At 41.4% G+C, this 12,754-nt stretch overlaps 1 long non-coding RNA gene across 1 annotated transcript in view; it reads right to left on the reverse strand.

Moving 5' to 3' along the window:
- Positions 1-12,754, reverse strand: part of LOC135363892 (uncharacterized) — a 69,938-nt gene that overhangs the window by 26,363 nt on the left and 30,821 nt on the right. The window contains exon 2 of the long non-coding RNA XR_010410186.1: positions 7,026-7,139. This is a non-coding gene — a long non-coding RNA (uncharacterized LOC135363892). The remainder of the gene's footprint in view (positions 1-7,025; positions 7,140-12,754) is intronic.

A 12,754-nucleotide genomic window follows, 5' to 3' on the forward strand; every position in this document is an offset into this window, starting at 1 on the left:
GAAAGCTGAATAAGTTTCTATCTCTGTTGCAAAATTTGTCAGAAAGAAAAAAAAAACTTAGAATAGTGGTTGACAACTTTGATGTCTCACAAAGTTTTGTGGGTAATCTAAACAATTGTTAAGAACAAGTAAATTAAAGAGATGTAAGTGAGAATATTTACAGGTAAATAGCTTTAAATAGCTTCCAAAATCTTTTTGGTAACCTGAAACCTTAAAGTTTATGATGAGTTAAGTTAAATTCACTGAATATCTAGATCATTTCCAAATAAAGTAAATTAATGAACATTAAGTACAGAACATAGGTTTATCTATTTTCATCTTATTACAGAGAAACTATAGATAAATTTGGGTCTGTTAGTAAACATGTTTTGTGCTTCATTGAAAGACACACATGTTTCTAGAAATTATGAAATGAATTCATAAATTTGCCAATCTAAAGAATACTGGTATAACAATTCACAATAGCTTACTACTTAGATTCCACTAGAAATTAAGGTTTTTGTCACCAGCACGATCCCAAAACCTGACTTTTACTGCCCACCTGCATGTACCCACTGACCTTTGTCCCACATTTTCTTTAAGTTCTTCTTTCCAGCTTATCTTTTAACTTGGGCAAAAAACCCAATGGGCATAGCATCCGTGATGGAAACAAACTACGCCTCAAGCAATAATGACTGCCCTGATGAAGAGCTCTGGCCAGCCCAGACCACCCTGACCAGTCTGAGCCCAAGTCCTGACTCACACCTGCACAGATGGACCACAGAGTGACCAGGAGTTACCTTTACCTCATTATAATGTTAAAGTCTCTGGCTGAGGAGCATGAGCCTCATTAACATAACATAAAATGCATGCACAGGCGCGTTTCCTTAAGGTACATGTAGGATGTTATGCCCACCTCTACATACGATGACAAGGCTCCCCTTTCTAAATAATCATCCTAACCCTAAATACAAGGTCATGATCCCAGGGTCCTGGGATTGAGCCCTGCACTGGGTTCTCTGCTCGGAGCCTGCTTCTCCCTCTCCCTGTACTCTCTCTCTCTCTGTCAAATAAATAAATAAAATCATAGAAAGAAAAATTATGTTTCAATAACACACTTTTGTGGATATTAGATTCTAATACTGTTCATCATAAACTGGACTAGTTCCTGATTTTTTTTTTTTTTTTTTTTAGCTTCCTCCAATACCTCACTATAATTCTCTCAACAAACATTTTCAGTGTTTTTTCCACCTTTCTGACTTGGATCATTTGAGAACTAAAACTTCCCTTTTTCCTGAAGCCATGCAAACTGAATACGAATAACTTGATATAAACTTCAGAGAAATTCCAATAGCTCATATATAGACAATCTTTGTGCTTTCTGTTGCTCTGTGGGCCACTCAAAAAGATCACCAGACACTGAAACTACAAACTAGGAGAATCTGACAGACTGCCACTGCCTGCTATCTGAAGATGCTTCGAGTCTGACACCTAGAAATCTTCTTCACTGGCTACTCTCAGAACTCAGAAATTGGTTCATAATTTGATCTAATCAGTAACCATTGTTCTTCTTTTGTTTCCATAAAAATGCCTCTTATTTAATACTTGATTACTTGAACCACAGGCCTAACTTTGCCAATACACCTGCATCATTGTGTCCTGAAATGAGTTTAACTGAACTGACCTACTGTTGAGACTAAGAGAATAATTCAACGAGATGGAACAATCTACCAACTCATTTAAAAAAATTTTTTTTTCCAACTCAACTTTTAAGGTGTGAAACTTCCAGGGAAATTTCAAAAGAGGTAACTGTAGGGGCTAAAGGCAGGCTACCCCCCAAGATAGACCACTTTGGCATACAGGTTATGACTAGCTGAAAATAATCAAGGCCCAAGACTCAGGAAGAAACTTTGACCCCTCTTGGCCCAACAACAACTGCCTAAAAGAATTTAGATAAAGGACCTACTCCAGGAAGAGAGCTAGCACCATAGATAACTACATTATAACATGAACTAGGTACGGTATACAGGGAGGAAAACAGCAAAGCCTGTTTGATCAAAGTCCTCTATGTCCCATTGTTTCTGAGTGGCCCAGGAAAAATTTGTTTACCAATATTCCCTTTTTTTTTTTTAATCTTCCTATGAATTGTATTCCTTCCCTTTGAAGTCCTAGACTCCTACTCCCTTCTCTTTAGTTTAGGATAACATATATACCTCATTTTGCCTGTCTTCGGAATCTCATCTCTATGTGGATTACCTGCACATACAAAATTAAGTTTGATTTTCAGCTGTTCATCTGTCTTATGTCAATTTAATTCTTAGTCCAGTTAGAACAATCTTGAAGGGCATAGAAAATTTTTTTTCTTCCCCACACCTCCCAATATCCATTCTCTCTTTTTTACCATAACAATATAAATGTTAGGTAGACAGATATACTACCCAGAATAAAATCCCACGTGGCATTAGCTCCATGGCAATATTTGGATACAGGCAAAGAGAAGTCAGATGTTACAGGGTGGAATGCTGTGTTCCTTACTATGCTGTACAAAACATTTATTAACACCATCCACCATCTGTGATACCTTCAAAGGCAAACTATATCCCAGCCAAGAAGAAACTAGAAAAGAGTCAGTGTTGACATATGTTGGCTGCTTCTTGTTGTTTTTAGCACAGTCCTATGAAAGCACTGAGCTCATGCAGGAGCTAAACAGTTTGAGGCAAAATGGAAGGGAATACAACTCTGATTAGGGGGCTATTTTCTGCTTGCTGTCTAAAATTTTAATCAACCTAATGTGGATCTTAGAGAGTGGAGAGGAAAAAAAGCCATGGAACTTTTATAGTCCAAACAGAAATAGTTAAATCAAATTTCATCATATCTAGGACATGATCAATTGTAAGACACACCATTATTTATGAACTAGTAGAAAAAAATAAAGGTTGCTAATAACATAATGCTTCCTATCCATCAGAATTATATTTTATTAAGAGCTCATGACTACATTTAGACAGATTTTAATCATATTATTCCTTGTGCATACATAAATGGAAAAATACAAATAAAATAAATTGGTTAACTCTCTCCTGGAACTTCTATACCTCTTTACATTTGCAGTCTGAATCTTTGGGATTACCCTTTAATGTAGAATAATAAATGTTTGTATTTTCCCAAAAATAGAATTATGATGGAGCATTTCTTAAGAGAATGCTCCACTAATATCTCCAGGATTTTCTTCCAGATACCTAACACCCATTTTGCAAGTTTTGATGATTGAAATTGGCAATGATAGGGATTATAAGACCCTACCGATTTGTGAAGTGTTTAAATGTGAAAGAAGAAAAAGCCTATGTATCAATAAAATACAGCAATTATATCATTCTGAAGGAAAAATGACTGTAGCTCTGAGATTGTTTTTTTAAGCAAGAGAAAGAGTGTGCACACGTCGGGGAGGGGCAAAGGGAGAGGGAGAGAGATAATCTTAAGCAGGCTCCATGCTCAGCTGGTAGCCTGACATGGGGGTTCATCTCATGACCCTGAGATCACTATCTGAGCTAAAATCAAGAGTCAGACGCTTAACCAGCTGAGCCACCCAGGCGCCCTTGTAGTTGCAAGATTTTTAAGGAATCTTCAGTTATAGTTTCCTGATAGTGGGGTCATCTCAGCAAAGAGCAAATGGGAAAGGGCCTTTCAACAAAGCCTTTGTCTTAGGTGGTTTCCTGACAGTAGAGCTAGGGGCAGAGCAGCACAGAGGCTAGTAAGTAAAATATTAGCTTTTTAGGCTTAACACTGTGCCTTGCCTATGGTTATTTGCAATTAGAGGTGACCATAAGCCAGCTATACATTTTGAGCGAATCACAACAATTATAATCAAAAGTTTTACCTAATGACTTTTGTACTGAACTATAAGAATAAAGGCCAACAAGCTTAAGGATTTTTTTGTGTTTCTTGGAGTAGGGAGGGTTGGTTTTTTGAGGATCATGGTGGGAGGGGTAACATTAAAACCTTTTTCTCTTAGGGTCTCTTAAGGCCTTAATTTCTCAGTAGCCTTTGCTGACTTCCTCTGTAAAGTAGCCCTCCGTACAACATACAACACATACACACAATTTATCACAGTATTTTCCTTTACTATCTTGATAGTCTTTAGCACTGAGATAATCTTATATAATTATCCCTCTCTTCCCCTTAGAACAGAAGTCCCACTGTTAGAGCAAGCAGTTAGTTAGGTTCTAACAGGATACATGAAGGCCAACAAAGAGGAAGTCTTGGGCAGCTATTGGGAAAGTCAGAGGCCGGTCCTGGTAGCACTCCACAAGAAGCTGGATCAAATCAGACAGACCCAAGATGGCGGGTGCCATGACAGGAAACCCTGTCCAAATAAGAAAAGACATAAAACCTTGCTTCCAAGAAATCCCTGACCTGAGTAATAAATATTCCACCCTCTAGTTGACAACTCTCAATAAAAGAAACCCAACCCCCAGGGCATGCAGCTCTCTTTCTCACTTGAGCTCACCCACTCTCACATCTCAAGATGTAATTTACTTACTCAAGATTCACTTTAATAAACTTCCCCACTTGTGTTGCTCATATAACTGTGTCGTGTCTGACTTTGAATTCTCTGGTGACAAGACCAAGAAACTTCAGTGACATCCATTGGGATGGGCTGGGTCAAGGCCCCAAGGACTGAGGTCTCCCCAGTTCATCCAGCAACCTCTTTTTGGTGACCATAAAAGGACAGGCAACAGGGTACTGACTGACCCTCTTCATCTATGAGTCTCCAACTCTCGTCTTCCTTGTGCTGGAGAGTTGTTCAGTCACTGTTCCTCCTTTGTTCTACTCTCTCTTTCCAATCTACCTGGGAACCAAATGGTCTGGTAGCATCTAAGAAAGACTGATTTTCAGCTTCAAAGAATACAGGGACACTTGGTCCTTCTAGTCGAAAGGCACTCTTAGGCAACTAAGAGTTTTATGGAAGTGTCAGAGATGATTTCTCAGGACATACAACAGTCCTATAGGGCTTTCCACCTCACTGGTAATTAAAACCTTGGCTCATCTGGGGATGCGCATATAAGGACATCCCGTACTCTGAGCCCCTCTGGTTGTCTTAAACTTCCAGCGGGAGAAACCAAGACGTAAAAGAGTGCTTTGTGGCCACACTTGGAAGTGACACTCACAATCAGCACTCCAAGATCCATTACATGGATCCCTAGGTAACTGTCCCATATTCCCAGGCTGTCTCTATCTCACCAGTAGTCTTTCTTTTGGTCCTTCCCTTATGTGTTAGCATCTTGTGCTTATTTCTCTCATCTTTTCTGGCCAACTACAGGCTCACTCTTCTCAGCGCATTTGTGTCTGCTCCCTCTGACAACCACCACAGGTGGGATGGCTCAAAGCAGATACCAGGCAGATTTGATGCATCTGGGTTCACTCTGATAGGTAATCCTGAGAGTGGTGGGAGCTCATCCATGTGCTGTGCAGTACCTGAAAGGTCTATTTCATAGCTCCTGCGTCTGATCCCTCATTTAGTTTCAGCAACCTCCTCTCACACCTACTTCCATGTTCTCCTCCATTGATGGCTGGGGAGAGAGACCTGTGGGATGTTCTGCTGCCTATCGTAGAGGTCCTGTAACTCACACTGCTGTGTTTGCACAGCTCACCATAAAATAGGCTATCAGCCATTTTACTTCCTAGCAAGGGACCCTGCCCAACAATAATTTTCCCTGTGGGTTTACCTTACTCACTATTTAACTGAATACCATCTGACCCAAGCAAGTCACAGGTTCAGAAGAGAACTGGAAAACAGGTTAATTCCACCTGCACTGGCCACAAAGTAGAAGGAATCAAAAGATTTCTGTGGGTCAGACAAGAAACATTTAGACAATCAAAGGGACCCCCCAGCCCTGGCAGCTGCTGTTTGCCACCAACTGTTGAGGGGCCTAACAGAATGAGGGGAAGGAGATACTCAGAGATCTTAGAATCATGATGCTGTCCACCCCAGGACATCAGGGTTATCGCTTAGTGAACACTGTTCTTATTGTTCCTATTGGGGTCTTCAGGAAGAGTGTCACTCCTGACTGAAGGCACCAGGATGAGGCACAGGCCCTGCAATGTCAGGGCTGGGCAGGTCATCACACAGCATGCTAGCCACTGCTGTGATGATGGAGGGCAAATGGATCACTGGATCCACTTGCCACCAGAACTCTCTGGGAGAGTTCCTAATTAAGGTCCTACCAAGATCTGGGAGGGATCAGCTCTCAGGATAACAGAGGACTTTAAGCTTCTATTGAGATTCCTAGGGGAGGGTCAGAGCTCCCTCCTGGGAACAACAGGAGCCCATGTTTAGTTGCTCCTTTTCTCATTACAGGAGTCAACTCTCTCCCTGAAGACAATGGGAAATTCCACCTCTGTCTCCAAGGATTCTCCCCTAAGATGGACCTTGATACACTGGGAACTGGAACCAGCTTCCATTAGAAAGCTTAAAAATAAAAAACACTTATCTTCTTTTGTAACACTGCCTTGCCCCAAAATAAACTAAAGGATGGGGAAGTCTGACAAGACAATGCTAGTCTTAACTATAACCCCATATTACGACTTGATCTCTTCTGTAAAAGGCAGGGAAATGGAACGAAATTCCCTATGGTCTGGCCTTTATGGCCCTATACCCAAAGCCTGATCTGTCCATACTCCTTTAGGGGGTCCGAAGACACCCCTCTCCTCATCCTCTACCCCTCAATCCACCATCAGCTCAGCTGCCTCAGGCCCTTCTACTTCTGTTAATCTGCCACCTCACTTGTGTTCTGTCATATTCTCTATGTGCCCCCCCCTTTTCTTTCTCTTGTAAACAGGTTGTGCCAAGATCATGTTTTTCTCTCCCTCTGTTTTTCCTGTGTCTCAACTCTCCTCTTTGTTTGCTTCTTTTGCGTGTCATATCTGAACTATATCTTGAGAGGACTGGAGGAATGTTGCCTGACTCTTGTATGTGGGGGCTTCTCCCTCACTCATTTCCTGGGTTAACGGCTATAAGTGGAGCCAATTGTCTGTGGTTAGTCTACCTTGGGCCTGGGACTTTGAGGGATATTCCCAAGCAGCTGCCGAAACTCCTTTTGTTTCAAGGATGTTCCCAATCTTCTCTGGCCCAGTGTGGACTGCCAGTTTTCCCTTTTTGGCTGTGGAAAGAAAACACACATCTGTTCATCTGTGCGAGCTGATGAGCTTTAGGACCGGCAGGCCTCTTTCTCTGTCCTCTGGGCTTCTATCAGCTTCCAGCCTTGCTGGGGGCACCTCACCTTCTCTGCCACCACCTCCCCCTCCTCCTGGTCTGCACCACTATGGCACTGGGTCACCTCTTTATGAGGTTCAAATGGGAGCATCTCCCAAATCAGCATGAGGGGGCCCAGGGACTCCCCTGGACTTAAAATACCCACTTCAGATTTCCCCACAGGAGCCCCAACTACAACTGACAGTAGGGAACAAATTGATTGAATTTTAGTGGACACAGGGACAACCTATTCAGTATCTGTTGCAATTTGTCAGCAACGATGACTTAAAATGATGGCTGACTTTGGCTCATAAAAGTTTTCATGGGTAATAGTTAAGAATGAGTAGGTTGAATAGATTAAAAAAAAGGCTCATAGGTAAGCTTTTACAGAGCTTTCAAAATCTTTGGCAGCCTAAAACTCTGAAGTTTTGCTAAGTTAAATGATAAATTGGATTAAATTCACTGGATATTTAAGTCTTTTCCAAATAAGATAAAACATTAAAACATTAATTACTGAATGTAAGTGTGTCTGCTTTTGGCATTTTATTATGGAGAAACTGAGGATTCTAAAAATTAAAAAATTTACTCATAAATTTTAGATCTAAAGAATTCTGGTTTAACAGTTCAACAGCTAATTGCTTAACTACTTAATTTTCACTGGAGGCTAAGGTTTCTAAGAGTTAAAATTCTGCTAAATATAATTATGACTGATAGAAATGACAAAGAAAGCAATTCATATGTAGGAAAGTAGGAGATACGTTAAAAAAAAAAAAGGTATGAGGAATGGGAATATATTTTTGTTGAGGCAAAAGGAGGTAATTTTGTCCTACAATGAGACTGGTTATTCAGAGAGAAGGCTTAGGACGAAATCTCAGTGAAAGAGAAAGTTGTAGAAGGTTTGTGAAGGGAAAGTTTTGGAAAAGAATTTTATGTGTGATCAGAACTAAGACTGTAATGAATGGATTTTAAAAAGTACACTGGTATAAGACTGAGATTCAGCTCTTCTCTCAATTAAAGACAAAGTCTTCTTGGATTGTTGGTCTGCTCTTGATAAGAAATTATAAACAAAGTTTTTTCTTTTTCCTTTATCTTCCCAGAAAACCAAAGTTTCTATTCTTTATCTTTATCAGGTCTTTGATTACTTAAGAGAACTGAAACTTCGCAATATTTAAGGAGCTAAGTTTTGCTAGCAACTATATAAAGTTCTGTAGAATCTCTTATTGCCACGTTGGTTAAATAGAAAAATATTACATTTTGTTAATAATCTGCAATCCTATTTAGGTACGTGCTTTAAAACTTTGAGGTTTTTAACAAAATTCCCAAGATTCAAAATCTAAATGAAGTCTTTTTGACTAATTAGGCTTATTTATTTGGTGTAAGTTACATGGCAAGCACTATCAAACGATGAAAAACCTTAAGTCATATTGTATAGGTAAAGGTTATAACTGTTTTACAAATTACACAAAATTCCTAAAGTTTTTTTTTTATTTTAAAAGATTTTATTTATTTATTTGACAGAGAGAGAGACACAGCAAGAGAGGGAACACAGGGGGAGTGGGAGAGGGAGAAGCAGACTTCCCGCGGAGCAGGGAGCCCGATGCGGGGCTTGATCCCAGGACCTGGACCTGAGCCGAAGGCAGACGCTTAACAACTGAGCCACCCAGGCGCCCCCAAAATTCCTAAAGTTTTAATATGTTCTGGCATAAGGTCATCATTTGACATTTTAATTACTGAAATGTTGTGTGTCACAGAAATAATTGGATTTCCTTGTCAATTGCATTATTATGAATTCTCATCAGATCTCTAACCATGGCCACTTTTTAGTTTTTTGTCATTTATAGTTATTGTCCTGATGCTCTTGAGCAATGTGTTTTGTCTTCAAGGAGATTCATGAAAAGAATTTTCTAACAAACACAGGTTTCTGATATTTTTAAGATCATAAAACTAGACTGGGTAAGAACTTCTAAACTAATGAGAAAGCTGCATTCAAACAGAACAAAATTAATAACATGGGACTAAATGAATTGAAGAAGATGAGAATAGTTTTTATGACTTATTCCAAATATTGCTGATTCTCTAATGTTAGCTCTTCCAGATTTAAGTTCCTCTGAAGTTATCTATGACTTAGAGAAATATGATAGAATATTCCTTTGTGAACAAATTGAAACATTTATCTTTTCTCCCTCTCTGAACCCTCCAGGATTCAGTAACTCTCTGTGAGTATTCTTTTATGGCAGTTATAATTATTTGCATAAGTTCAATGAGAATCTGTTCTCCTTGTAACAAGACACCATTGGAAACACTGGTTATGGGCACCTGGGTGGCTCAGTTGGTTAAGTGACTGCCTTCGGCTCAGGTCATGATCCTGGAGTCCCGGGATCGAGTCCTGCATCGGGCTCCTTGCTCAGCGAGGAGTCTGCTTCTCCCTCTGACCCTCCCCACCTCATGCTTTCTCTCTCTCTCAAATAAATAAATAAAATCTTTAAAAATAAAATAAAAATAAAATAAAAAAAAAAGAAACACTGGTTATAGTACCAAAGCTTTGATTGGAATGTCATATTTGAGAGAGACATGCATAGACTCAGATACGACCAGACAGCTTTAAGGAACTAAGGTTGACTTTATGGAGCCAACAAAGCCCCTTGGAAATGTTAAATGTTAAGCCCCTTAACAGTTCCCAGCAGGCTTTACCAGGTGAGTAAATAATGTCACTTCCTCAACAGGTGCAGGAAACCTCAGGATATTTGGGGGACCACGAGAAGAAGAATTCACCCAAATCTACAGGTATTGCAGGCAAATCTGATGGCAAGTATTTGGCTTGGCTTCTGGCCTTGAGAGGCCATTAAAGGCTCGATCTGAAATTCCTTATAAAAGTTCCGGCAAGGTAGATTAAAAGAAAGCTTACATGGTCAATCATTATTCTTGTTGAGTTTATGTAAATAATTAAGCAAAGTTTGTTAAAATTGGACTGATTTTACAAATGGATTAGTCCTGATTTGGCTATCTTTGATGGAAAAGTGGGTGCTTTTTAAGAAAAAATATGTTTCAATAACACATCTTTGTGGATGTTAGACTCTAGTTCTGATTGTCTTTTAGTGTTTGCTGTTTGCCTATAAAACTGGGCTGGATTCTGAATTCTTCTGATCTCCTAGACTATCTGGCTATGACTCTCCAAACTAAGGTTTCCGATCTTTGCCCATTCTCTTTTTTTTTAGGATTTGATTTGAGATAGAGTGAGAGTGAGAGAGAGAGAGCAAGAGCACAAGCAGGGGAAGCAGAGGCAGAGGGAAAAGCAGGCTCTTCACTGAGCAGGGAGCCCAGTGTGGGGCTCGATCCCAGGACCCCGGGATCATGACCTGAGCCAAAGGCAGATGCTTAACTGACTGAGCCACTCAGGTGCCCCTTCGCCCATTCTCTTGACTTAAAATCATTAAAAACGAAAACTGCCCTTTTTCCTGAAGCCCTGCAAATGGAAGCTGGACAACTTGAGGAAAACTTCAGTGAAATTGCCACAAAACTCATGGATGGACAACCTTCGTGCTCTATGGGCCACTCAAAAGGATCATGAGAAACATTTAAACTACAAAGCAGAAGGACCCACTGGATTGCCACTGCCTGCTCCCAGTCCATCTGAGGATGCTTTGAGCCTGACACCTAGAAACCTCCCAACTGGCAGCACTGAGGACTCAGACACTGGGTTTGTAATTTGCTCCACTCATTTACTTATTTTCCTTTTCTTTTCATAGAAATGCCTCTTATTAATTACGTGATTGCTTGCTAAGTGAGGCAGAGTCTTTACGACCGCTAACAGCCTGCTGCACCTGTATTATTCCTGGGAAGTAAGAAGCCATATAGATAAAATCAGGCAATAAGCCACCTGGCTACAAGATGCCCTTGAACACATTCTTAGAAAAATTGGGAAAGTCTGCACAATGGCTAACACACCATGCTGTGTATGAATCCATTCATCTGGAGAAGTTAAAAGCCTTCAGGTCACCAGACAGTAGCTAAGTGGACCACGGTCCTGCATAAACCCACCCTACCTCCTCTTCCTCCTGGTGGGATTCCTTATTCTCCTAGTTTCCAGGCCTTTCATGGTTATACCCTCTTCTTGGACGCTAATAACCATACTCTTTATTCTGATGTTGACCTTGCATTCTAAGTTACTAATAAAATTGATTTCCTCCTGCCTCAGGCAGGTGAATCTCCAGATGTTGGTCTGCAACAACCCTGAGAAAAACCCAGAAACAAAGACTATTAACCCCCACGAGATGAAGCCAAGACTTCCTTCTACTCCCTGCTGTCCATCCAGGTTTCCTAAAACTTAGATAGCAAGGACTTCTGGAGCCCTCAGGCAGAGTCAACATCCCACACCAGCATGAAGCAGTTACAGAAGATGCACCATCGCCCAATATTTCCTTAAAAGGTTCTTAGCCAGAGTCCTTGATGGGGGACTATTAAAGTAGGCAGTATGGTCCGAACAGGAAAGCAGAAATCATGGCCAGCTATTGGGAAAGTCAGAGGCCTGTCCTGGCAGCACTCCACAAGAAGCCAGATCAAACCAGACAGGCTCAAGATGGCAGGTGCCATGACAGGAAACTCCTGGCCAAATAAGGAAGAAAAGGCATGGAACCTTGCTTCCAAGAAATCCCTGCCTAGAGTAATGAATATTTCACCCCTAGTTAGCAACTGTCAATAAATGATAGAAACCCAACCTCCAGGGTGCACAGCTCTCTCTCTCTCTCCAGCTTTAATAAACTTCCCCAACAGTTGTGTTGCTCATACAACTGTGTCGTGTCTGTCCTTGAATTCTTTCTTGTGACAAGACCAAGAACCTTCAGCAACATCTCTAGGACAGGCTGGGTCGAGGCCCCCAGTTCACCCAGCAACACCATGAGAGCAGTGTTTCCCCCCAATCCCTGCCCACCTAAGCTCTAGCCATTCTACCAAAGCTCCAGCCACCCCACCAAAGTAGCACCAGTGTGACGCACCCTGAGACACCAAGGGACAGTGCCTACTATAGCTCCAATTATGTTGCCAAAGGAACACAGGTGTAAAGCACACCAGGCTACACCAGAACCACATGTGCTTCTGCCCCAGACAATGTGCCAGAGCACCCCTTGTGTGGAGCATCCAGGACCTCCCGCCTGCATCCACTTTAGCTCCAGCTATGCTGCCATGGCCCCCCTGCATGGAGTACCTTGAGACCTCCCAGCCTACATTGCATCAGCTCCAGCCATGCTACTTGAGGGCCCCCTGTGCAGAGTGGCCCAGGACCACCTGGCCTACACCTGCTTCAGCTCCTGCTATTTCATCCGGGAGTTCCCTGCACGAACACCCTGGGACCCTCCTGGCCTGTGTCCACTTCTTCAGCTTCAGCTGTCTTTCCAGGGGGCTCCTGGCCCATACCCACTTCAGCTCCAGCCAGAAAACCAAAGCTACCAGGCACATTCTTCAAAGTTACAGTGCCATTCCTTCAAGACTAAGGGAAGTAGCTATTCTGTCTAATTCATTGAAACAAAT

The sequence above is a fragment of the Mirounga angustirostris genome, unplaced genomic scaffold (assembly GCF_029215605.1).
Source record: "Mirounga angustirostris isolate CCGP_5_RB_7025 unplaced genomic scaffold, mMirAng1.0.hap1 SCAF_3, whole genome shotgun sequence".
Classification (NCBI taxonomy): Eukaryota; Metazoa; Chordata; class Mammalia; order Carnivora; family Phocidae; genus Mirounga; species Mirounga angustirostris.